At 37.4% G+C, this 24,678-nt stretch overlaps 1 pseudogene; it reads right to left on the bottom strand.

Annotated features, from left to right (window-relative positions):
• Positions 1–204: 204 nt before the first annotated feature.
• Positions 205–24,678, bottom strand: part of LOC101706361 (DNA endonuclease RBBP8-like) — a 107,663-nt pseudogene continuing 83,189 nt past the window's right edge.

Genomic DNA, 24,678 nt, shown 5'->3' with positions numbered 1-24,678 from the left:
ATAATCACCATTCAGAGAGTAGAGGCACTGAGCCTGTTAAAGGTGGGCAATTAATGTTAATGATCTCATGTTGGTGGAAACAAGTGGTATGTGTGTATGTGAGGAGACGTGGCAGAGGTGGGGAATATCCTTTCATTCTGGAGCTATATTAACTCTATTAATTCCTCTCTGCATGTATCTGTGGAGGCCAACTGTGTTTTCTTTTCAAATCTGTAATTATCAAAAAAAGTAAACAACTCTCAAGTTAGCATACAAAGTCAAAGTAACTTATTGTTTTAAAGGTGCCAAAACAAGAAAGTATACACATATACACCCTTTAAATTCATTTGTGTGGTAGGTAAATGTCATTTTAAAACATTTTTGATGGAAGATTGACTTATAAATCAATTTACAAAAGATTACAAATCAATGTTTAAAGCCAACTTTAAGTAACTAAATGGGAAAAAAAACTGCTCTCTGTCCTGTTTTTGCTTTGGCCTCTGTATCTTCTGTTCCTTGCCTTTTGGTGAAAACACTGCTTTGCAAGGCTACTGTCTCTTTGGAGGAGAGCAAAAGTTTCCCTTCATGTAAAACTCTTTCCATGTAGTTCTAAGTGGAAGAAAAACCAGCTTCCAGAAATTCTCTGCTGTGCTGGGTGGAAGATGGCAAAATCAGGGTCTTGAGCAGGAAGCCAACTTCTTTTCTCCTTCTTCTGGTAGCAGATTTGCATAATAAATTTCACGTTTCTTATATGTGTGCCCAAGCAATTCTCTTCTCTCTTCTTTTTTTCTGAACTACCTCAATATGAGGAAAATTTGTAAGCTAGTCTCTCCCTCATCATCTTTAACATAAGCTCTGCAAATGCCTTCTGTTTGACTTTAACTTGTTTATCATTACAGTAAAACCTTGGTTTGTGAACATGTTTTGTTTTGGAATTATGCTTGTACTCCAAAGCACTTGTACATCAAAGTGAATTTCTCCATAAGGAATAATGGAAATTCAGATAATTTATTCCACAGCCCCAAAATATTTATATAAAATGATTATAATATTGTAATATAATACAAAATAATAAAGAAAATACCAAATACAAATAAAAATAAACAAATTAACCTGCACTTAGTTCTGCAAACCTTCGTGGCTGGTGTGAGGGAGACAAGAGAGAAGATGATTACCCTATAGGACAACCTATAAAGATAATTAATGGAATCACTGCTGTCTATTGGCTCAATGGAATCCTTTTCTTTTTCTGCAACTTCAACAAGGTACCTACCCAGTGATACTTGCTTTTACCTCCTTTTGAGGATTTTGCAGAAATGTGACATTGCATTGTTGTTGAACAGATTCATCATTTGCACTGCTACAGCTTTATTTGGGTGGTGCTTTTCTACCAAATTTTGCACTGTTTCCCCCATTTTCCTAATCTCATTTGAAGTGAGGGATTCCTCTGCTTTTTTCTCCTTCACCTCTACAGATGAGCTCTCCTCCATAAAGTCTTGCTGTTGGGAGACAATCACTCACAATACCGCAGTGAGCAAGCTCGTGAGAGAGAGAGAGACAGAGAGAGAGAGACATAGAAAGTGAGAGAGAAGAATCATTGCCTCAGTTGTGATCATGTGATATTCAGCATCATCTACACTAGTATTGCAAGACATCACTCATTTATCAAGTTAAAATTTCTTAGTAATATTTGCTCATCTTGCAGAATACTTGCAGAACAAGTTACTCATAATCTAAGGTTTTACTAAAATCTATGCATTTCTCTCTGTGTGTGTGTGTGTGTGTGTGTGTGTGTGTGTGTGTAGCAGCATATAATTCCTCCAATAATTCATTTACCACCTGGGGAAAACTAGTTGCCAAATGGGACTCATTTTCATGTGTTGTTCAGTCAAACATATCTTCCAAGCTATGGAAGCTATCATTCATTTTTCCAAGCTATCATTCATTTTTCTTTCTCTATTTGGACTTTTTTCTCCTTTTTTCCTCTTGCTTCTTTACTTTCTAAAGGGCACTTTCAGTGACCAACACACAGTGCATGTCTACTGTCTCTCCTCCTGCCATGCTTTGTATCTATTATAGTTATACTTACTCCATGCTGAGAGATGTCTGCTCCTGAATCTGTACTCCACTGGGTATTTTCAAAGAATGCATCTTGGCTTTGTTTGGCTTTGCTTTAGCAATTCCGCAAGGATTAAACTGAAGAGATAATGCAATTTCATATCCTCCATGGATTGACCTGTTTTTTATTTTCATTGGTTCATGAGAATCAGCACCATTCATATTATCAAAAAAGTTTTCTGTCTCCAAACTTTCCTGTAAACATAGAGGGATTTTGAAAACAAGATTCTCTTCTTTTACAGTAAGTTCCCAACATTCAAGCTTTGAAGTTTTACGGGTGCAAAATGACCTCACATTAGGAATATGTGAACAAATTGCAGAAGTAGCTTGTGTGTCTGCCAGACATTGTCACAGTTGTGCTGCTGTGTGCTTACTGTACAGTGGTAGTGTTCAGTAGTGCAGCACTCAATCAGAGCCCAGGATGTCCAGGAGCAAGGGGAAAAGCAGTGGTGATGTGGAGGGGAATGCTTGGAAGTGCAAAGCAATAATCATGGAAACAAATTGAGAGATTGGACTGAGGCAAAAAGATGGTGGACACGAATCATTCAAACCTTAGCACAATTCTAAAGAACAAGGATAAGATCATGGAACATGTAAAGTTTTTGTATGCTTTACACCATATATTGGTGTCAAAGCTATGTAAGACTTTGTCAGACTTATGAATAAATTGACTTATGAACATTCTCCCCAAACAGAACTCGCTCATAAGTGGAGGACTTACTGTATAAGTAATGATGTTTTATTGTCTGGAAAGGATTTACTCAAAGACTGTAGGATGCACTCCTGTAAACAGGACTCCTCTGGGGAATCTTTAGGTACCATGCAGCTCCCATCCAAGGCCTTATGGCTTGAGGAAGAGCCCTGTAGAATGGAGAAGCTTCATAAAGAGTCACTTGCTTAAATCTGTTTTTAGAGGTCTCATTTTCTTCACTTCTCTCTTGACAATCAATAGCTGAAAACTGAGCAGATAGATCCAGAGATTATTTATAGCATGGTCCCCACTCATGGAAAACTGACTGTCCATTAAAAAAGGAAGAGCATTTCCTTTATCAAAATAAGGTTGGGCACAGCTTACTCATGTTCACTTTCATCTTCAGCTTTCTTCCTTTTGGATATTCTGCCTGTCTATGATTTCAGGGTCACTATATGTATATAAGTAATAGTATCTTTTCTTTTTTAAAGATTACACATTTATTTTATCTTCAGAAAGTAATATTATCTTAGTGATCAGTACTTTCCTGTTCATGTATAGATTCACTTGTACTTTTAAGGATCTGCTTACCAGAAGATAGTTGGCTAATGACCTTGTTCACTTCAGACCCAAGACTATGATGTGTGAAAAGGGTACTATCTTTGACCTAGTTTCTCCAATCTAGAAACAAAACTGTTGTTAAAAAGGGATGTGTTCAAATGGCTTTTTAAAAATGTGTCTAAAAGCGATAGGGACAAATTTTCATTCAACCTCAAACCTTTTCACACTAGAGGTAGCTCCAAATACAGAGATAACACCCAAGTAGTCAATTATTCTTGAGGACTCTATGAAGTAGAACCTAAAAATAATAAACTGTCCTCAGTATTTCTTGTGGATTCCTCCAAGGCTGTTTTTTGGTGATCTCATCCAAGCAGTGGATAGAGCTCCTCACCAATAGGGCTGGCTCATGGGACCTTGAGATTCAGATTCCTCTTGAACACCAAGTCCAAGCATTTCAGCAACAACTGTGACTTACTGTAACAACTGTAACTGACTTAGTGGAATAATTGCTTGCTCCATGCGTTTTAGCCACTGAAGCTTCAATTTGAACACAAGTGTCAGCCACTAGAATTTCCTTTTCATTAGTGCTATATTGTCAATGAGTTGAAACTTTTCTTAATTCATTTGTACACAGTGTTCCAATTTAGTACAGTAAAATCTTGTGTTCTGTAAGGTGAGCAAATATTTCTAATAAATTCTAACTTGATAAATGAATGTTGTCTTTCAATACAAGTAGTACATGATACAGAATGTCACATTATCACAACTGAGGCAGTGGTTCCCCCCTACACTTGCTTGTGATTGTGGGTGATTTTCTCCCAACAGCAAGAGGTTATGGAGGAGATCTTGTCTGTAGAGGAGAAGGAAGAGAAAAAGGCAGAGGAATCCTTCGATTCAAATGAGATTCAAGAAATGTGTAAAATGTGGGAAACAGTGCAAAATTTTATAGAAAAGTATTGCCCAAATAACGCTGTAGCAATACAAACAATGATCTGTTTAAGGACAATGCAATGTCACATTTCCATGAAATCCTCAAAAGGAGGCAAAACCAAAACTCATCATTGGATAGGTTCTTGTTAAAGAAAAAGATATATATATATATATATATATATATATATATATATATATATATATTCTAAAACTGCTCATTTTGGGGGAAGATAAAACTCTAAAGGTGAATAGGGATGATGGTTGCACACAGTGTGAGTGTAGCTAGTGCCACTGAACTGTGCATTTAAAAATAGCTAAAACAGTAAATCTTATGGTATGTATATTTTCCCACAATAAATATACTTGAAGAAACTATTTGTCCTAAATAATACCAAAACTTAAAATAGTCTCCAAACCAAGTTTTAACTTTCAACATATATTGTTTGGTCCAAGCCTTGAGGTGACTACCAGTAGTGGTTTCTACCTTGCTGCCAAATCTTTTTGAAAATATTTGGCTTGGTTTTGAAGGATGATATTTATTGGATAGAAAAAATACAACTCACGTCCTTACTGATTTATTAAAATAAGTAAAAAAATTGTCCAGATTAAGCTCAATGTCATACCATGAGCTCCAAGAAAATGCCTATTGCTTTTCCAGCACATGTGTTCAGTACATACATTTATTTGTATTTGCCAATTATTCCCCCAGAGATGCCATATGGCTGCTTTTAATTTGCACATGTTAAACTGCTTTAATTGATGTTCAAACCATCAAGCAGCATTTGTATGGAAAGTTGGTTAATGTTTAATGTCCATCCTCAGGCCAAGATACATGCAGAGATCATGTTCAGTTCTTCTCCACTGGGGTCAATGTTCAATACAGAGCTTATGGTTCCATGATCAGGAGATTGTTATCAAATATCTCATAGCATTTGTAAGCCAAATATCTGTGTGTTTTTAATGTAAAACTGAACTAGCCTCAGAATGTTTTCCATGCTTCTCTCTCTCTTTTAAATAAGAAATAAGCTATTCTGCAGTAAAAGTAGGTATAATTACTGATTTTTTTGTTTTATTGGTTGAAATTTTCCTTAAACAACATTGTTATAAATAATTTAATATAATTTCAGCAAGTTATAGGTATTTTTATTAATTTAAATGTGTATAATTCTGACTTTCACAAAGTAATTATTATCCAACTAAATTCCAAAGGTTTGTTGCAAGAAATATTATCTCAAGTCTAGGTCAGCGATGCTCATCTTAAAGAGTTTTGCTTTTGGTTTTGTTTTTTCAAAGAAAAATTCCATATTATTTGCCAGTGCAGCTTATGGCACAACTCCACTAGTAAATACTACATGGCTGCACTATGGATGATGATTGTAGTAATATTTCAGCCAATTTCTACTGAATGATCTCAGATCAAATAGATAAGTTCTTCAGAATGCCATGTTTGACTTTTTCTTTTGTGTGGCCTCATTCTATGGTTTAAGTTATTGTCTTTTATTTCTACTTAACAGTACATATAGCTAACATAACAGTGGTACTAGGCATTGTTCAAAACATTTTGTGTGAATTAATATATTTAATTCTCACAATTACACTATGGGGTATTATGTGTGTTGTATGTATTATTATTACTATTATCCCTATTTAAAAAGTAAGGAAATAGAGATTCAGAACCTTCCCACATTTTTTAGCTAATAACTGGAAGAGTCTGGCCTTGAACTCAGGCAATCTATCTTTAAAAATGTTTCTAATTCTAATAGATTTCCAACCTGTACCCAGCTTCCTCTCTTGCCATTTGCCTCTTAGCACCTTATGCTCATATATTACCAGGGCTTTGACTGTTAACTATGTGTTTTGTTTTGCGCCTCTAGTGAAAGTTGTATGGTAGATTCCTGATTCAATTGCTTTACTGTGGGATGCTGGGTCTTGGACTCTGTGTCAGTTATGACTAGTAACCAATAAGAATTGGTAAAATGACTTTTCCAAATAGAAATCAGCATTTTCAGAAATGCAGTAGAATAAAAGATATCATATAGACTTTTGAGTTGTTTCCTATGGAATTACTTAGATCCAATATAAAGATAATCTGAGTAGGTACTATGTTATGGTTTATATCTTAGATATTCCCCTAAAGCTTCATATGGTCACAGGTGGGAGCTTAGGAAGGTGATTGCATTATAGGAGCACTGTAACTGACTCACTGTTAAAAGGTAGAACCTAGTTGGAAGAGGCAGATCACTGTTGCTTCCCTGTTATATCTCCCTCTCCAGGTACTCCTTTGACTCTCTGATTCCCAGGCACCATGCCATGAACAACTTTTTCTCTCCAATGCCCCTCTACCATGCTACCCTGACTCAGAGCCAGCCAATCATGGACTGAAGCCTCTATAAATTGCGAGTCAAAATAAAGCTTTCCTCTTTTAAGTTGTGGGTGTTGGGTATTGTTTCCCAACCATGAGAAAAGTAACTAAGACAGTGCAATAAGTAAAAGACAAGCCACAGTTCAGAATCATTCAAAATTTGTCTGTGGTGGAAATGTCAGTGGCAATGATGAAAGTAGAGGCTACATCTCATGACTCCACAATTAAATGTTTGTTCCACTCAAACCTCAAAAACTAATAGTCTAATTCTAGGTGAAAGGAGATGAAAAGATAGTTATAAAACTGAGAATGTGGTTCTGTTGGTCAAGTTTGTGTTATAATAACAAAATGCCCAAACTGGATAATTTATAAACTAAGGAGGTCTATTTAACTCACAGTTCTGGATATTGAAGAGCATGCGTGGCACTAGCATCTGCTTGGCTCTGGTGAGGACCTCATGTCAAAGATCTGGTGAGAAAACATGTGGAAGAGGGGCTCAGAGAGATACCAGACTCCCTTAATTCAGCTTTTTCTTATGGAAGCTAATCTGGGCCAATAAGACCAGTTTTAATCCCTTCCAAGAGTGGTATTCCATGACCTCACTGCCTTCCATAGACTTCACTTTTCAGTGGGTCCACCACCTCAACCCTGCCACACTGAAGACCAAGTTTCCAGTACGTAGACCTTTGAAAAAAAAACCTTCAAAGTGGTAGAGGTAAGCATAGAATGGAAAAGGCATCCAAATGGAGAGATTAAAAAATGTTTCCAAAGGAGATGATAACAAACTTTAGAGGTGACTAGTAAAGAAGAGAATTCTCCATGTAATGAAAGCAGCATGCAGTACTTTAAAAGTAAATAACTCTTTTCAGAAGCCCATTTTTGGATTGGGTCTTTGAATTTGGGGGGGTCTGATTTTTTTCAATTCTTTGTATATTCTAGATAGCAGTCCTTTGTCTGAGGTACAGCTGCTAAAATTTTTTTCCCATATTGTAGGTTGTCTGTTAGCTCTGTTGGTGGTTTCTTTTGTGGTGCAGAAGATTTTTAAAAAGATGATATCCCAGTTGATGATTCTTTCTGCTAGTTCCCGTGCTGCTGAGGGTTTTTTCATGAAGTCTTTTCCTATGCCAATGTCTTCAAGAGTTCTACCTAACTTATCTTCCAGCAAGTTTAGTGTTTCTGTCTTAATATTTAGATCTTTAATCCACTTCAATCTTAGTTTAGTGCATGGTGATAGGTATGGGTCTAGTTTTAATCTTTGGCAGGTTGAAATCCAGTTTTTCCAACACCATTTATTAAATAGGCTATCTTTCCTTCAGTGATGGTGGTTGGCTCCTTTGTCAAAGATGAGGTGGCTGAGCATGTCTGGAGTTGTTTCTGGATCTTCTAATCTATTCCACTGATCCTCAGGTCTGTTCCTTTGCCAGTAACATGCTGATTTTATCACAGTAGCTTTGTAGTATAACTTCAAGTTGGGGATTATGATACCCCCAGCCATGTCTCTGTTGCTTAGAATTGCTTTAGCTATTCTAGGTCTCTTCTGGTTCCAAATGAATTTTTGGATTGTTTTCTCTAGTTCTGTGAAGCATATTGTTGGAATTTCAATTGGCATTGCATTGAATCTATATAGTAGTTTCAGAAGTATGGCCATTTTCACTATATTGGTTCTTACTACCCAGGAGCAAGGGATTTCTTTCCATTTTCTTGTATCCTCTTTGATCTCTTCTTTTAGAGTGCTGTAGTTTTCAGTGTAGAGGTCTTTTGCTTCCTTTGTTAGGTTGATTCCTAGATATTTCATTTTTTTGGATGCTATTGTAAAAGGAATTGTTTCCCTAATTTCTCTCTCAGTGAGTCTGTTGTTTGTGTACAAGAAGGCTATTGTTTTTTGAGTGTTGACCTTGTATCTAGCTGCTCTACTGAATCTGTCAATTAAGTCTAGAAGTCTTCTGGCAGAGTTTTTTGGGTCTTCTATGTAAAGTATCATACCATCAGCAAATAATGACATTTCTCAGACAAAGAAGTAAAAGCAGCAAACAAATATATGAAAAAATGTTCAACATCACTCATCATTCGAGAGATGCAGATGAAAACAATGCTGAGATTCCACCTCACCCCAGAAAGAATGGCTGCTATCAAGAAATCAACAAACAACAAATGCTGGCGGGGTTGTGGGGAGAAAGGAACCCTTCTCCATTGTTGGTGGGAGTGCAGACTGGTGCAACCACTGTGGAAGTCAGTATGGAGATACCTCAAAGAACTAGGACTAGAGGTCCCATTTGACCCAGCTATTCCCCTACTGGGTATCTTCCCAAAAGAATTAAAAGAATCATACCACAGTGATATATGTGTACCCATGTTCATAGCAGCACAGTTAGTAATAGCTAAAGCTTGGAAGCAGCCCAAGTGCCCATCAACTGGAAACTGGATAAAGAAAATGTGGGTTTTTTATAACATGGAGTACGACTCAGCTATAAAGAATGAAAAATTAGTCATTTATAGCTAAATGGATGCATATTGAGGCCATACTCTTAAGTGAAATAAATAGGACACACATGTGTAAATACTGAATAGTTTCTCTAGCGTGAGAAACTGATAGTGTAAACAAGAGTTAAAATGATTAAAATGAATAATTGATAATTTGAAATAGGAAAAAAGGTCCAAAGGCAATGGAGTGAAGGGAGGGGAAGGGGAAAGGAAAAGAGGGAAAGGAAAAACTATGAGAAAAGAAAAAATAATGGAAATGAAATCTATGTAAATAGGGAAGGGTGGAGGGGGTGAAGGGCGCATAGGTAATGGGGAAAAAAATAAGAACCAAGATATATCATGTACAGGTACAAACACCCAATGATAAATGTAAACGAATTGTATACCTAAAATGTACTAATAAAATTAATTTTTAAAAAAGTAAATAACTTCACAGTGGAGGACAGCATGTCTAAGTAAGGTAGATAGTGGGAAGGAGGAGGCTGAAGAAAAAAAGAAGATGTCTATTAAGGAGTTAGAATTTTAACCAAACTTTTTAGGATGACATTGAAGAATTTTTTGCAAACCAGTGTTGTGATTAGATTCATATTTTAGAAAGAATGTTCCAGAAACAGAATGTGTTGGACTTCAGAATGAGGAGAGAGGGCTATACAGACTAAAGGCAGGATACAAAGAAATGAGTGGAAACCCTCATAGTGCAATGTGTAAAAAGAGTAAATTATAGACACAGTGAGAAAATAGTGACATGAAAACACATGTCTTAGGTATCTATTGCATGAAATCAAGTGAAAAATGCAGAATGAAGAGCCTAGAGTTTCACTGGGAAGGGTATTGCAAAACATCCAAGTGGGGATACTCAGTATACGGTTCTGTATATCTGGTCCTCACAGCCATATTCAAAGGAGAGATAAAAATGTGATGATTATCAATTATTCATTAAAAAATGCCCAGTGAGTATTTGCAATTTGCTAGATTCTGTAACACCCTTCAGAAATTCAGAGGTGAATCAGCTCAGATTCCATCCTTGTTTGCTTACAGTTTATGGGAGAGGTTAAGAACAAATAAAGGGTTAAGGTGAGGAAAGAATCCAAGGAAAGATTCCGTGACACATTGGGTCCAGAGCTGTCAGGAGCCATTCTACATAATTTTGGGGGAAAATCATTTCGCAGTTAAATTATGATTAGGCCTACTCTTCTTGTCTACAGGCCGGTCATGACATGCTGAAACATAACTCTATTTTTGCCTGTGGTCACAGCAGAGACCTCAATAGTCCCATGATGCTGTAACACTCAAGAGCAAGATTACATGAGCTGAAGACATCTTGGTTCCTTGAGAACTGAGTAGTAAGAGAAAGGTTTCACCTGGAGAGGGACAAATTCCTTATCAACTTAACTCATCCCACCTACTAGTGTAAGAATGTCTTTGCTCATCTTTACCATCCTAATCAAGTTAAACTCCTCATTGACCTAAGATCCTCATCAATAGAAGATCTTCATGGTCACCTTCTGAGACATCCAATACTTCCTCTGATTATAAGATCCTCATCAATCTAAGATTATTGCCACCCTCCAAGTCATCTGTTACTCCCTGTGAATCCAATAAATAGTGACAAGCTCAGAGTGCCTTCATCTCTCCTGCCAAGAGGAGTATTGCTCAGGCCCAGAACCCAGCTTCTTCTCTAATTCTTGTTTCCTGTCTTTATTCTTTAACTTTCCTTGTGCTGTCATGGCTCACAGGAGACCAAGACCTACTTCAGGGGTCCTGGTAATATCTATTTTCCCTGTTCCCCACACAGAGCATGGCTATCTTTGAGAAAGATAATTTTATGCAGGCCTCGAAAATTATATTCTCAGTCCTTGAAAAAATAATTTCTATAAATGGTGAATTGCTAACTTGCTTAGACATTCCACCAACATTTGGCTCTTGTATTCATCAGCTTTCCTCTCACTGGGACAAGATACCTGGCACCCAGAATTTAAAGGAGGAGAGATTTAATTTGTCCCACACTTTAGGGGATTCAGTCCATGGTAGGATGGCTCTAAGTCAAAAAAAAATCACGGTGGAAGGTCATAGTGGGGGGAAACTGCTCACCTCAAGGCATCCAGGAAGCAGATAGCAAAGGGAGGAACCAGGAAGGGGAATATTCCCTCCAAAGGCATGCCCCAGGTGACAGACTTCTTCCAACTATTCCCCACCCCTAACAGCACATTTAGCTATGAACTCAACAATGGATTCACTGATCCATTGATGAGTGTATTGCAAAAATGATCCCAGCATGTTCCACAATCTCCACTTCTGAACATGAGAGATTTTAGGGTGGGGGTATTCCAAATATAAACTATAAAATTCTATTCCTGGACCTCAAAAGGCATATGTCTATCTCATTATGTAAAAATGTGTTTAGTCCATCTCCAAGAGTCATCAAAGTTTTAACAGTTTCATCACTACTGAAAGTCCAAGTCTAAAGTCTTCCCTGAGACTCAAGGCAAACTCTTACCTACAAGCCCCTGTAAAAATAAAAAAGAAATTTAAACACTTTCAACATACAATGGCACATAGTAAACATTTCTATTCCAAAAGGGAAGAATAAGAGAATAGAAAGGAATTGGATGAAGGCAAGACCAAAACCTGGCATGGCAAATTTTAAATGTTGTAGCTCCATGTCCAACAATTAGGGAAAGTTATAGCCAGATATGGACACCAAAGGTCTTGGGCAGCCCTGCTTCTATGGCATTACCCATTGCAGTCTCTCTCTTGGGCTGGCTCCACTCATGGCCTTCAACTTTCCTCAGCAGATGTCCACATTCCTGGCATCTCTGATTTCATATGGTCTCCACTGAACCTCTGGCTTTAATCTCAAAACTTCATCCATTGTCCTCTGAGAGCACACTGCTTGGCTTCCCAGACCTTTCTTTGAAATCTGGGTGGGAGTCTTCATGATGCCACAACTCTTGCATTTTGTATTTCTGAATAACTAGGACCACATGGGTGACACTAAGATTTGAGACCAGCTTAAATAGCAGCCTGGTCCCCTTGGACCAATGATGCAGAGGTCTCTGAGTGCTGGAATGGCTAACCTCAGGGGAATCATACTGTAGGGGGCCTGGAATGAGCAGGGTTCTTTGGGGCTCTCTTCTAAAAGCAAAGTTTCAAAGGAGTTTAGACTTTTATACCCTTGACCCTGGGATGAATAGAGCCTGAGATGCCTGCAAGGCAAGCTCTTGTCCTTATGCAAAGTACTTGGTTCCTTTCATTCTTTTAACCTTTTCAGCAACCATGCCTCTTTTCACCCCAAATTTAAATGTGATTCCTTCTGGACTAAAATTTAAGTTTTTCAATTTTTTTTGTTTTGCCTTTCCTTCTGCTTCTCACTGTAGATCTGGCTAAAACCAGCACAGCTGAATTTGGGCTGTTTCTTCTAGGTTAATTAGTCCACTGTCCTCAATCTCAGTCTCCTACAAAGTCTCAAGACATGGGCAAAATGTCGGTAAATTTTATTCCAGAGTGTAACACGTCTTCTGATTCAACTGCCAATGGAGTCCTTGTTCCAACTGCAACTTCATGACCCTGGCATTTACTATGCACATTCCTATCAGCATCTTGGTCCTCTGAATTCTGAGTAGAATTGCCCATCAGTCTCTGTGTATAGCATTCTAGGCCTTCTTTAGTCTGCATCTCCACACCTTTCCAAAGTCCTCCCACACCAGTTCCAAAGGCTTCTATGCAACATGGTCAGTCACAGTCATAGCAATGATCCTACTTCTCTGTTATCACTTTTTGTGTTGGTCAGCTTTCCTATTTGTGGGACAACATACCTCACACCCACAGCTTAAAGGAGGAGAGATTTAATTTGGCTCACAGTTTGGGGATTCAGTCCATGGTAGGGTGGCTCTAAGGCAGAAACATCACAATGGAAAGGCATGGTGGAGGAAAGTTGCTTATCTCATGGCATCCAGGAAGCAGGTAGCAAAGGGAGGAGCTAGGAAAGGAGATAAGACCTTCAAAAGCATGCCTCTAATAACACCTCTTCCAACTCTGCCCCACCTCTGACCAGCAGTTGGTGGATTAATCCACTGATGAGTATGGCACCCCCATCATCCAATCTCCTTTGAAAAGCTGCACTTCTGAATACACGAGACTTTTGGGAGACAATCTAGATCTAAACCATGGTAAACCTGATGAATAATGTGCTTATTTTAAATTTATCTAAGTCCATATGCCAGATAATTTTCTAAGTATTTCAGATTTTCTCATTTACACCTTCTGATAACCCTATGTCATTGGCACCACTATACTCTCTGTTTTACAAATGAGAGAATCAAAGAACAGAAAAATACCTTGTTAAAGGTCACCAGCAGCTAGAAAATGGCTAAACTAAAATTTAGGTATGCACATTTACTTCAGATCCTTTATCTTCTTTTAGAAATATAAGAATAAGCAGCAAGAGGAGAGAGAACATAGTGCAAAATTTCCATCCCTGGTTGTTCATTAATGTTCAGCTTTATTTTGTTAGTACTTCAAAGTATTATTTTGACTCAATGGACACATCAGACTTTCTCCTTTTATACATGTGAACTGCCAGAATTTTTTAAGATCCTTATTCTTCTCAGGTTTAAATAGATACCTTAAAGTATATCTCTAATAAGAAAAACTCCATAAAAACATATCTCATTTTTTTTATAGAGAATTGGTTAGTAATGCTCACTTCAGCAGCTCATATACTAAAAAAGAATTATTAATATATTTATTAAGTAATTATTTTGGCTGAGATAAATACTATAATGGGGAAAGTTATAATCCATTAAAAGAAAATCATCAAGTATTTACTACTGTTTTTTAGGAATCATGCTAAGCTCTAGAAATAAAAACACATATGAGGTATGATTTATGCTTATATGTCAGAAGGAAATAAGATTAAAACATTCACTTCAGGTTCCCAATAAAGAATGTATACTCAGAAAACACCAAAATGGCATAAATCTTACCGGGTGACATTGAAAAAAAAATCATGTATTTGCATTACTATCCTTAGATAATATAATAATTTAGTTTGGTTTCCTAAGTAGGGACCATCATGAAAACCTTGGATGTTTTCCTTAACTTTTATAGTTGAATTGTGTATAGTTCAGGGTTTTACAGGAGAGCTTCATTCTCTTGCAAAACAAACACACAACTTTAATTTGGATTTATTTAATTGATTGAGAATCATTGACTTCCTTCTGTGCCTGGGAGTGAAATATCTGCATGATTTTCTTGGTTGTGTTTGCTTTTGTTGATTTTTAGCCTTCTGGAATGTTTAATGACTAATCAGGAATGTGAGCACGTCCATGTTAACCGTGGTTATCTTGTTAAACAGGCTTTGCCAAGTACTTTTACTAGCCTCTTTATCATTTATCTTTTTCCAAAAAGATCAATTCTAGGCTCATTTCCTCTTAGCATTTTTAGTTTCTCTTATCACTCCAAATCTAAGGCTTCTGTCAATTGTACCTTTTATTTCAGAGAAAGATTGAGAACCTGAGCATCATACTCAGAGTCCCAGGACTGCTGGTGACAAAAACAAACACAAGCTGAGCTTTCTTGTGGACTTCTCTCATGAAAATTGCATACCTCCGTACTATAGAGGTAGTTCCAGGATTCTGATGTTGAACCTATATTTGTTTACCTAATGATAATGCTATGAGGATAAGTGTGGAAAATTTGTCCTAATCCCTTGACTCTAATCTAAAAAATGAATAGAAATAGTAAAATTTGTGAATGAATATGGAACATATTACACAGAAACAAGCCAAAAACATTCTAGATTTCTTGATAAAAGTTTTACTTTTTTAGACTGGATCAGAGTCGCCAGGCTTCAGCAATGAAGTTCTTAAAAAGAAATTAATTTCAATTAATAAAGACGTACAGTGTTCCAGGCCTGCTGGTAAACATTTTTTAAAGGTTATATTTAAACATTGATTAATTGTTTGGGGTTATGATTATGAAGTACAGTTACTTTTTTAATATAAATTGTTTTAGGTCACAATTTATAAAATATGGATAAGGAAACCAGTTCATTAGCATACTATAACTGATGATAATTCCAATTTAACTGCCAACTAGACTTCTCACTTTCAATAGGGACTGATATCAAGCTATATTTGAGGGCACAGAAAGAGGAAGCTGTCCTGAATATTTAGCTAGGTCATTAGAGACTGGCCTTCCTGCCACCAGTCTTACTCTTTCACAGTCATCTTGAATCTTTTAATGCAATTAATCTTTCTAAATAGCAAAAGTATCACTTTTTATCTCAAAACTTTCAATAGCTCTTTAGTGCCTACAAAATGTAATCCAGTGATCTTCAAACTTTAAAAAAAAAAATCAGCTACTCCTGGGCTCAAGGGTTAGCTCAGTGGTGCTGCCACCTGCCTCACAAATGCAAGGTCCCAAGTTCAATACCTGGTATGAAAAAAAAAATCAGCTACTCTTATACAGTAAAAAAATTAAGCATGTAAATATGCGTTTGCTATGTATAAAATGGTATATCATTATAATTATCTAATATAGTAAAGTATGATCATCTATTAGCACAGAATTTATTGCTAAAAATGATGGTTTAAATCAATTTTTCAAATATCCTTTTTGATTGACTAAGTTTTTCAGACTATCTCTTCTCATATCTGATTCTGATATCATTTGCTTTTTACCTCCTAACATAGCCATCAGAGAGGGATGGAATAAAACAGCATTGTAAGCTTGTCTGTCTGTGTATACATGTCTGTATTTTCTATTTATGATTCCTTTGCAGGGAATTTTTTTATAGATTATCCTTCTATAATTGTTTAAAATATTTCATCTAATCCATCAACTCATGAAAGCAGGCATAGAGTACACAGAACACAAATACATAAAGTCCTGGTAAGATATCCAAACTTGACCTCTGTTTTTGTCAATTATGGCTGCCTGGAGTTCAAAGAAATTCTCCCTAGTGGAGACAACTAACAATGTTGTATAAAATATTTTTCAGAAAGGCTAATTGGGTGGGGGTCCAGGTCAGTGGTAGAGCCCTTACTTAGCATATATGAGGCTCTGGGTTTGATCCCCAGAAGCACAAGAAATTATTGATTAATGCTAGTGGCACAGAATTAGGAAACTCTTCAGGGGCTAGAAACAAGAAAGTAGAAAGAGAGTTCTGGGTTTTTAAGTACGTCCTTATGTGGTAAAGAGACAAATCTGGCTCCTAACCAGGACCAAAATCTAGAACAGAGACCCAGGCCTAAGTCAGAACACTAAAAGAACAATATCTTTATTTGATGAAATAGAGAAAATTAACTATCCTTATAAAAAGGGATAACTGCCCCATTCTAGGAAGACTGAAAAAAAGAAAATAAACTTTCTATGTAAAATTCTGACCCCAAGGCTACACTCACAGGGGTTGGTTACCTAAGTTTACATTGTTTTTGTCTCTAACACACACACACTCACACACACTCACGTGCAAAGAATGTACATGCACACATGCATGTACACACCCCTAAAATTTAAAGTAAGTCCAGGTTTTAGTACTCTCTGAAAAAAGGCACATTAAACTTAGTTGCCAAAAAATTCTTTGATAAAAGTATAAGGAAAGCTTGTTCACAATAAAAAAAATTACTAACTGCACACGAAAATTAGACACTAGAGTGAAAGCCAATGGAGACAACAAATTGTATTGATATCTTTCAATTACAAATATTAGAGTTGACAACAAAGGAAAATATTAAATAACTTTGTTTAAAGATATAAAATAATCCATTGAAAGTACAGTAAAAGGACAATTACTATTAAAAGAAAATTTTTGGAAAGTACCAAAATGAATTTCAAAAAATAAAAAATACAGTAATTGTTATTAACCAAATATTGTGTTTGTTAAACAGCAGATTGGGGCCAGAGATCTAGCTCAGTGGTTCCACTGCCTGCCTCGAAAGTGCAAGGTCCCAAGTTTGATCTCCGGTACCAAAAACAAAAAACAAAACAAAACAAATCAAAAACCCAGTAGATTGGAAATGGCTGAAATGAGAATTAGTAAGTTGGCAGACAGTAGAGCAAGGGAAATTATAATAAATGCAACTTACAGTTACACTGATATAGAAAATATGAAAAACAAGATCAGGGACATAGAGGGCAGGAGGGAGAAGATCATAAAGACACGTAACATAATTGAAGTTCTATAAAGAGAATGGAAAAGGAAATGTGAAGAGATAATGGCTAAATTTTTTCCAGAATTAATGAAAAAAATCAATACTTAGATTCAGAAGACCACTGAATTTAAGGAAGCATAAAATAAAAAATATATACTCCTCATATGATAGAGAAATTTCAAAATATCCAGGGGGAATCTTAAAATTAACCAGAAATGAAATATAAATCAGCTTAAAATACAGATCAATTGGTTTCTCAGTTATAATAATGGATGTCATATGATAGTGAGTGATACCTGGATGTTGTCACCCAAGTTAGTACTCGGTCCTTAAGTGATCCCAGAGTGTGACTGGTGACATTTATGTCTCCTTCAATTCTCTTATTAATGTGGTGGTAATAATAATATTTATCTGATAAGACTGTTGCGAAGATTACATGAATTAATTGTATAGAAAGCATTCGTAACACTGCTTGTCACATAGAAAGTGCAATGTGAGGGTATCTATTATAACACCCTGGAACTAATGTCTTGTAACAAAAGGGGAGTTAAGACATGAAGAACTGTCCTACCAAAAATTCTAAGTAAGTCCCCCCTTGAAAAGCATTGCCAGTCAGCTTTTTCTTGTCCTACTCCCACTACTTTTCTGTTTCACCCCAAGGCACTCTTTCCTGCAGTCACTCTCTGAATTCGCTTTTCTATCCAATAAGTAGTTACAGAAAGCCTACTCAGTGCCATAAATTGTTCTTTGCATTATCTACATAATTGCACATTCTCTGAGGGCATATGTGACAGAAACTGGCTAGATAACCACTAATCTCACTAACTCCATTTCCTATTTCTGTTTATATTACATTTTCTTGTCTCCCTTAAAATCACAGTTGGGCTACACACTAGACTTTGGCTAGTGGAATAGTACAAATCATGCACACTACTTGCACTCTGGCCATAAAACTTCTGTGCTGTTTCTCAAGTGCTCTTTTTGCTTATGAAACTGCTAAATACAAGTATCCAAGATCAGACTCCAAGGAAACGAGGAACTCTGAAGGAGACGTTCATAACAGCCAGCTTTGACATATGCAAGAAACAAAGCCTTGTAGTGTTAAAAGCTATTGGAAACTGTGTCCTGACTTGTGTAGTATGATTCTTCCCTGTTTAAGTCTATAAACCTAACACTGCTCAGTACCTGGTATAGTATAACTTGTAAATATTTGTAAAGAGAAAAGAAAGAGAGAAAGAAAGAAAGAAAGAAAGAGAAGAAGAGGAAGAAGAGGAGGAGGAGGGAAGGAAAGAAAAAGAAAGAAAGAAAGAAAGAGAGAGAAAGAAAAAGAAAGGAAGAAAGAAAGAAAAAGGAAGGAAGGGAGAAAGAAAAAGAAAGAGGCAGTGGAGGAAGAGGCAGAGAGAGAGAGAGGGGCTGGGGATGTAACTCAGTGGTAGACTCTGTGCTTAGCATGTATGAAATCCTGGATTCAATCCTGAGAGAGGGAGTGAGGAGGGGGCAGAAGGGAAGCGCGAGAGAGACCTGTAAATATAACCATTCCTTACTTTACCTACAACTCTTAATTATTATAGTTGTGCCCTCCCTTTTGGTAGGGAACACTTGTTTCTCTCTTATTTTATTTTACTTAGACTGTGAGAAAATACAAGACTATTTTAGTGATGATATAATGGTTTGAAGTAAGAGCATTTGTATTCCAAAGGAAAATGCAAAAGTCATCCTCAGTCATTTCCTTTCTGAAAAAGGAAGACATTCTGAGCATTTCACCATCCGAGTGAATTTGAGGTTATGAAGCAGGGTAGGACGGAGGCTCTGGGTGAGATAAGAGATGGCACCCTGGCACTGAAACCCTGCAGGCAAGACAAGTCCAAGAGTGGAACGGAGAGGAGGGTGAGAGGAGCTGCCAGAGGACTGGTTGCCCTTCTTGCCTTGCCTTCCACCAGCTCCAGAGACTGGGCACTGCAGCACTGCCCAGAGATGGGTATGAAGACTGGGGCTAGAATAGGGTAGGAGCGGGTGCAGGGAGGAGAGAGAGGTCTAGAGATCAACAGCTGAAGGAAGCTTGAGACTTCCCAGGCTCAGCACCAGTGTGCTCTGCTAGTGTAGGTTAAAGGATGTGGACTGTTCACGCAGGTATTTTCTATCGAACTTTATAATTAAAATTATTCTTAAGGTTTTAAGTAGGGGAAAGTTAACCAAACAATTACATTCCTATTAAATTTGTCTACCCTTAAAAACCACACATGTATTTTTTTTTCATTTGATGTTATTTTTCTTGTATTTGTCCAACATTCCTTTGGAAATAAGCACTGTTGTAAGCTCACGTATGTGTCCAGGGAGACAGTTAGAAGCTCAGTTTCAAACATATGGCAAAGCAGATACATAAAAGTATTGGGAAATGGATTTTTCCAATCATAAACATTCTTACTAATGCTTGGGAAAGCACAAAAGGAACTTTTTATAGCTCTCTGGTGGTGACTTCATTTAAGACAAGAAAATGCTGGTAATCACTTTTCTCCTCAGTATTTTATTTATAACCTTTGCTCTTTCTTACAAAAGAAGACATTTTGTTGAAACTATAGCTTAAAGAAATGCCTATTCTTCTGTATTATGCCATTCAAACCAATTTATATTCTGACTTTTTAAGTGTCTCAATGTCAGAAAAATCTTTATATTTTATTTGGATCTCACACAGATCCTTAAACATTTCAAAAAATTATATTTTCATAAATTTCATACTGTCTCTTCCCAAAATGAAAATTTTAGAAGAAAAGTTTTTCCACACAGCTCTGAGAATGACCAGGTTTCAAAAGCTCCCCTGTGCTCACTACCGTACATCAGGATCTGTAGAGATGGATTCCTGGGAATCCTCCCAAGAGTTCCAACCTCAGACTCATGAACATAGATACTTCAAGAGTGACCAGTGAGGGATGGGGTTTTTGTGACTCAAGATAATACAAGAAGGAGAGAAGGAATTAGATTAGAAAAGTGATTTTCAATCTCTAGTCCCTGACTGTAAGGAGTCTTAAAGCTAAGAGTCTATAGATGAGATATGACCAAAATATACAATGAATGGTAATTTAAAAAAAAATTTATTAAAGTAAAAGATACATTGTGATTATCCCCCTCCCCAAAATGCTCCCCCTTGCTTCAAGCACACTTATCCCATTATTCTTACCACTTTCTGAGGCAGTTCTGGAAGTCCTCTTTCATGTTTTTACAAGGTTTGACCAAAAATATGATAAATGCTGCCACCAAGCACCATCCAATAGAAAGGCGGGCTCACAAAAGCATCACAGAGCACATTCCCATCCACCTTGCTCACTGGATCTGGCACTGTGCGAGCTCTGGATCTTCCCTATAATCAAAATGACCATGAAAAGTAAACAGTTTGAATCAAATCATGACACTAAGGCAGCCATGACAGCACAACTAGAAACATGAAAGAGGACTTCCAGAACTGCTGCAGAAAAGGGCAAGAATGATGGGATAAGTGTGTTCGAAGCAAGGAGGGGTTAATGGCAAAGTGTTTTTATTGTAATGAGTTTCTTTTAATTTAAACATTTATGGTATGCTTCCTTCACCATATGTTTCTATAATCATGTTTCATACACATTTCATATACAATTTATTCAGAATAAATAAAATGACTTGTATACATATGTATTTTATATATGTGCATATGAACAGTTCTTAGATTTCTATGGGTGCTCTTAAAAGTAGTGAAATGCCAAAGCATTGCTGACTCCCACCAGTTACTTTCAAGTACAATGACATTATAGTTTAAATTATATGTCTGTACAAAATTCATCTTGAAACTTAATCCTCAATGTGATGGTATTAAAAGGTTGGGATTTGGGGAAGTGGTGAAATCATAAAGGCTCTACCTTCATGAATGAGATTCATGCTAATTTTAAAAAAATAAATGCTTATCAAAGAGGCTTCAGAAAGCAGCCTGGTCTCTCCATCTCTGCAGCCATGTGAGGGAGCCGCAAGAGAGCACCACGTGGACGCAGAAGAAAAGCCCTCATCAGACACTAAACCTGTCGGTGCCTTGACCTGAGATCTTCCAGATTCCAGAACTATGAGAAATAAATTTCTATTTTTAAAAATTACCCAAAGGTATTTTGTTCCAGCAGCAGCTATAGACTAAGACTAAGACAAATGTGCATTATACCCATTACCAAAGCACAACTGGAAGAGGAGTCAGTCTAGCTCTGAACAGAGGTGTTGTAGGAAGTAAAGAAATCTTATTTTAATTGAAGCCAATAGTCTCCTTTAGATGGTCTCAATTTACAATGAGAGTTGTCATCCTTTCTTTCTATCTCCCAAGTATCTTGGTAACATCTGAAAAGCTAAGTTCTGAGCTTAGTTACAAGTTCTTGGTTTTGTTGACTCGAGCCTTTGCTACCTATGGGTAAGCTTCTTTGACTTCCATTATCTGCATGATTCAAATTATAAACAGCTGTCCTGGGCCGGGGGGTTAGCTCAGTGGTTTCTCCACCTGCTGCACAAGCGCAAGGACCCAAGTTCAATCCCCAGTACAAAAATAAATAAATAAATAAATAAACAGCTGTCCTAGTTATTTTCTCATTGCTTGGAGAATATACCCAACAAACACAAGCTAAAGGAGGAGAGATTTATTTTGGACCACAGTTTGCAGAGGTGTGTAGAGGAGCCATAGTCAGCTGACTCCTAGATAGGGCAGCATGGCAGAGGGACCTGGCAGAGGAAAAAGAGTCCATGGCAAGGCAAGCAGGAAGGCAGTGCAGTAGTAATTCTGCCTTTCTTCTTGCCCTTTATATCCTATCCAGGTTAGGAGCCTATTTATTGGTGCCTTCCACACCCAAGGTGGGGCTTCTGTCTTCAGTTAATACATTCAGCCACACCCAGAACTATACTAATCCAATTAGTGGTTTAACCCAGTACCACACACCTTAATCCCAGTACCACACTCGAGAACCAGCCACCTCCAGAAACCCCCACCTATGAGTGCATGAGGCTTTGGGGAGACATGTAGACACAAGCCGTACCAACAGGCTTTCCTTAATCCTTGTCCTAGGCTCCACCAACCTGCTGGAATATCCAAGTACTTCAGTTTTCCCTGATGCCCTTGTTGGGTTTGCTTAAATTATGTTTGCAAACTGTTGAAACCCTTACCTATCAGGCTTTTCTGCAAGGTTAAATCTGTGTCATCAACTTCTATGTTTGGAATAGATTTCTTTGAGTTCTATCCTACTTTGGTGGGTAGATTTATTTCTATCCTTAGTATCTTAGTCATTTTCCTGTCACTGGGACAAAATACCCAACATCCACACTTTAGAGGAGGAGAAGTTTATTTTGGCTCAGGGTTTCAGTCTATGGTCAGCTGGCTCCAAGGCAGAAACAGAACAGCGAGGGGAGTGGCTGAGGAAAAGGTGCTCAACCCATGGCAACCAAGGAGCAGAAAGCAAAGCGAGGATGAAGATTTCCCCTTCTGGATCATGCTCCCTGATCTGCGGACCAGGCCCCACCTCCTGACAGTACATGCAGTGTAAACTTGTAAATGGATTAATCCACCAATGAAGGTATACACTAATGATCCAGTTACCTTCTGAAAGCCCACCTCTGAACACATGACTCTGCTGGGGGACATCCTAGATCTAAACCATAATTCCTAGATTACCGTTTCAGCAGTCAAATGCTACACCATATCATTAAACTACAGGAATGGGCACCAAATGGAAATGTTCTCTAGGTGATAATACATTTCTTCATTTGGAATAAAGAATGTCCCTTTCTTTCTGAAGAGTTATGAGCTGCTTTTGCTTTCATTTGTCCTCTGTATTAACTGAAGTAAATATTCATTTTTAATATTTTGAGCTACAGGTTTTTTTTCCAGACAGGATGTTAATAAACCAGATCGTTTTAAATTTTCGGCTATTTGTATCAGTAGTCTGCAAACTGGGGCATACAAAGACTTTTCCATGCGAATATGGAAAGTTTAAAGGGAATCAGTTTGCCTATTCTTGACTTTTATATGTATGCTTCTTTGAAACTGTTTTGCCTGGGAATATGACTACTCAAGGAGCCAGGCCAATTTCCTCCTCCACCTCTCCTATCGCTGCACAGTAATGAGGTGAAAGCTCAGCCAGTCTGTGCTTAGTGTGTACATTGTGCCAGGGTGTGAAAATACCTAGGAGTGCCAAATATAAGAGAAACAGAATTATTGCTGTCAGTGCAGCCTCATTAAATGTAAACCTAAATTCACGGTAGGATTTTATGTATTTCCCTCTCTTATTCTTGTTTCTGTGCAGGGTGTTTTTCCTCCTAGTGGAATGTTCTGAATTTGGATATATGGTAGAGAAAGACTAGCACTAGTGATGACTTTTTCAATGATTGCTTCTTTTCTCCTCCTAATTATAGGCAAAAAGTATGTCATCTAAGGGAGGTGCAATGAAAACAAAGCATAGAAGGCAGCAGAAATGTATACTTAGGGTGAGATACCTTCCATCATCCAGTCAGCAATTTAGTTTTTGAACTCCTGTCCTTCTGTGATCCTTTGCTTCACCCTGTCTCAGTCAGTAGCTTCCAGGATCATAGACTAGAACTTGTTATTTTTAATAAGTGTGATACCTACATAGTCTCCCACCACAACATGTACCTGCCCCCCATTAAATGTAGGGATATATTTTGTTTTCCCACTTGTTATGACCATGCTATGATCAAAAATCAATTCCTCCACTTAGGAATAGATCTCATCTTTTCTCTTCTCATAAAGTGAGAATAGCAATACCTCTCCTTTCCTCCATCATCAATTTTTCTCCTCTTATTTGTTTTCTTTTTTATTAGTGTAAGTTCTATTTTTATATTCTTTTTTATCAGTACACCTTTGCAGTCCATAATGACTACGTCCATCATGGGGAGTTGGTGCATGTACATAACACACCTTAATGCTTTTTTTCATCCCCTTTCCCTTCTCTCCGTCACTTCTTCCCACCATCTCTTGGTCCTCCTCCCTTCTGCAAAAGATCTATCTCACTGTTTCTTATTAACTATCTTTTATATTTTATTTTGCTTTTTATTTATACTTTGGATTTCTACTGTTTGTTTTCTCTCAATATCTGCATTAGTCAGTGTTCTCACTATAAAGCAATTCCTTCTCAGGAATTGACTTATAAAGAGAAGAGGTTTATCTCAGCTCACAGCTTTGGAAGTTCTAGTCCCTGATTATTGGGCCCAATGCTTTGGGCCTGTGGTGAGGCAGCACCTCATAGCAGGTGTGTGTGGTAGAGCAAAATCATTCCCCTCATTAGCCAGGAAGCAACAAGGTAGGGGAAAGGGACCAGGGTTTCACAATGCCCTTTGCAAGTATGCCCTGGGCACCTCCCTCCCATCCCCACCTTCAAATGATCCCAGCTCCT

The sequence above is a fragment of the Heterocephalus glaber genome, unplaced genomic scaffold (genome assembly GCF_053883595.1).
Source record: "Heterocephalus glaber isolate CG9 unplaced genomic scaffold, H.glaber_assembly_v1.0 deba00001454, whole genome shotgun sequence".
Classification (NCBI taxonomy): Eukaryota; Metazoa; Chordata; class Mammalia; order Rodentia; family Bathyergidae; genus Heterocephalus; species Heterocephalus glaber.
Note: the sequence above shows the minus strand (reverse complement) of the source record. Positions and strands in the feature narration are given on the sequence as shown.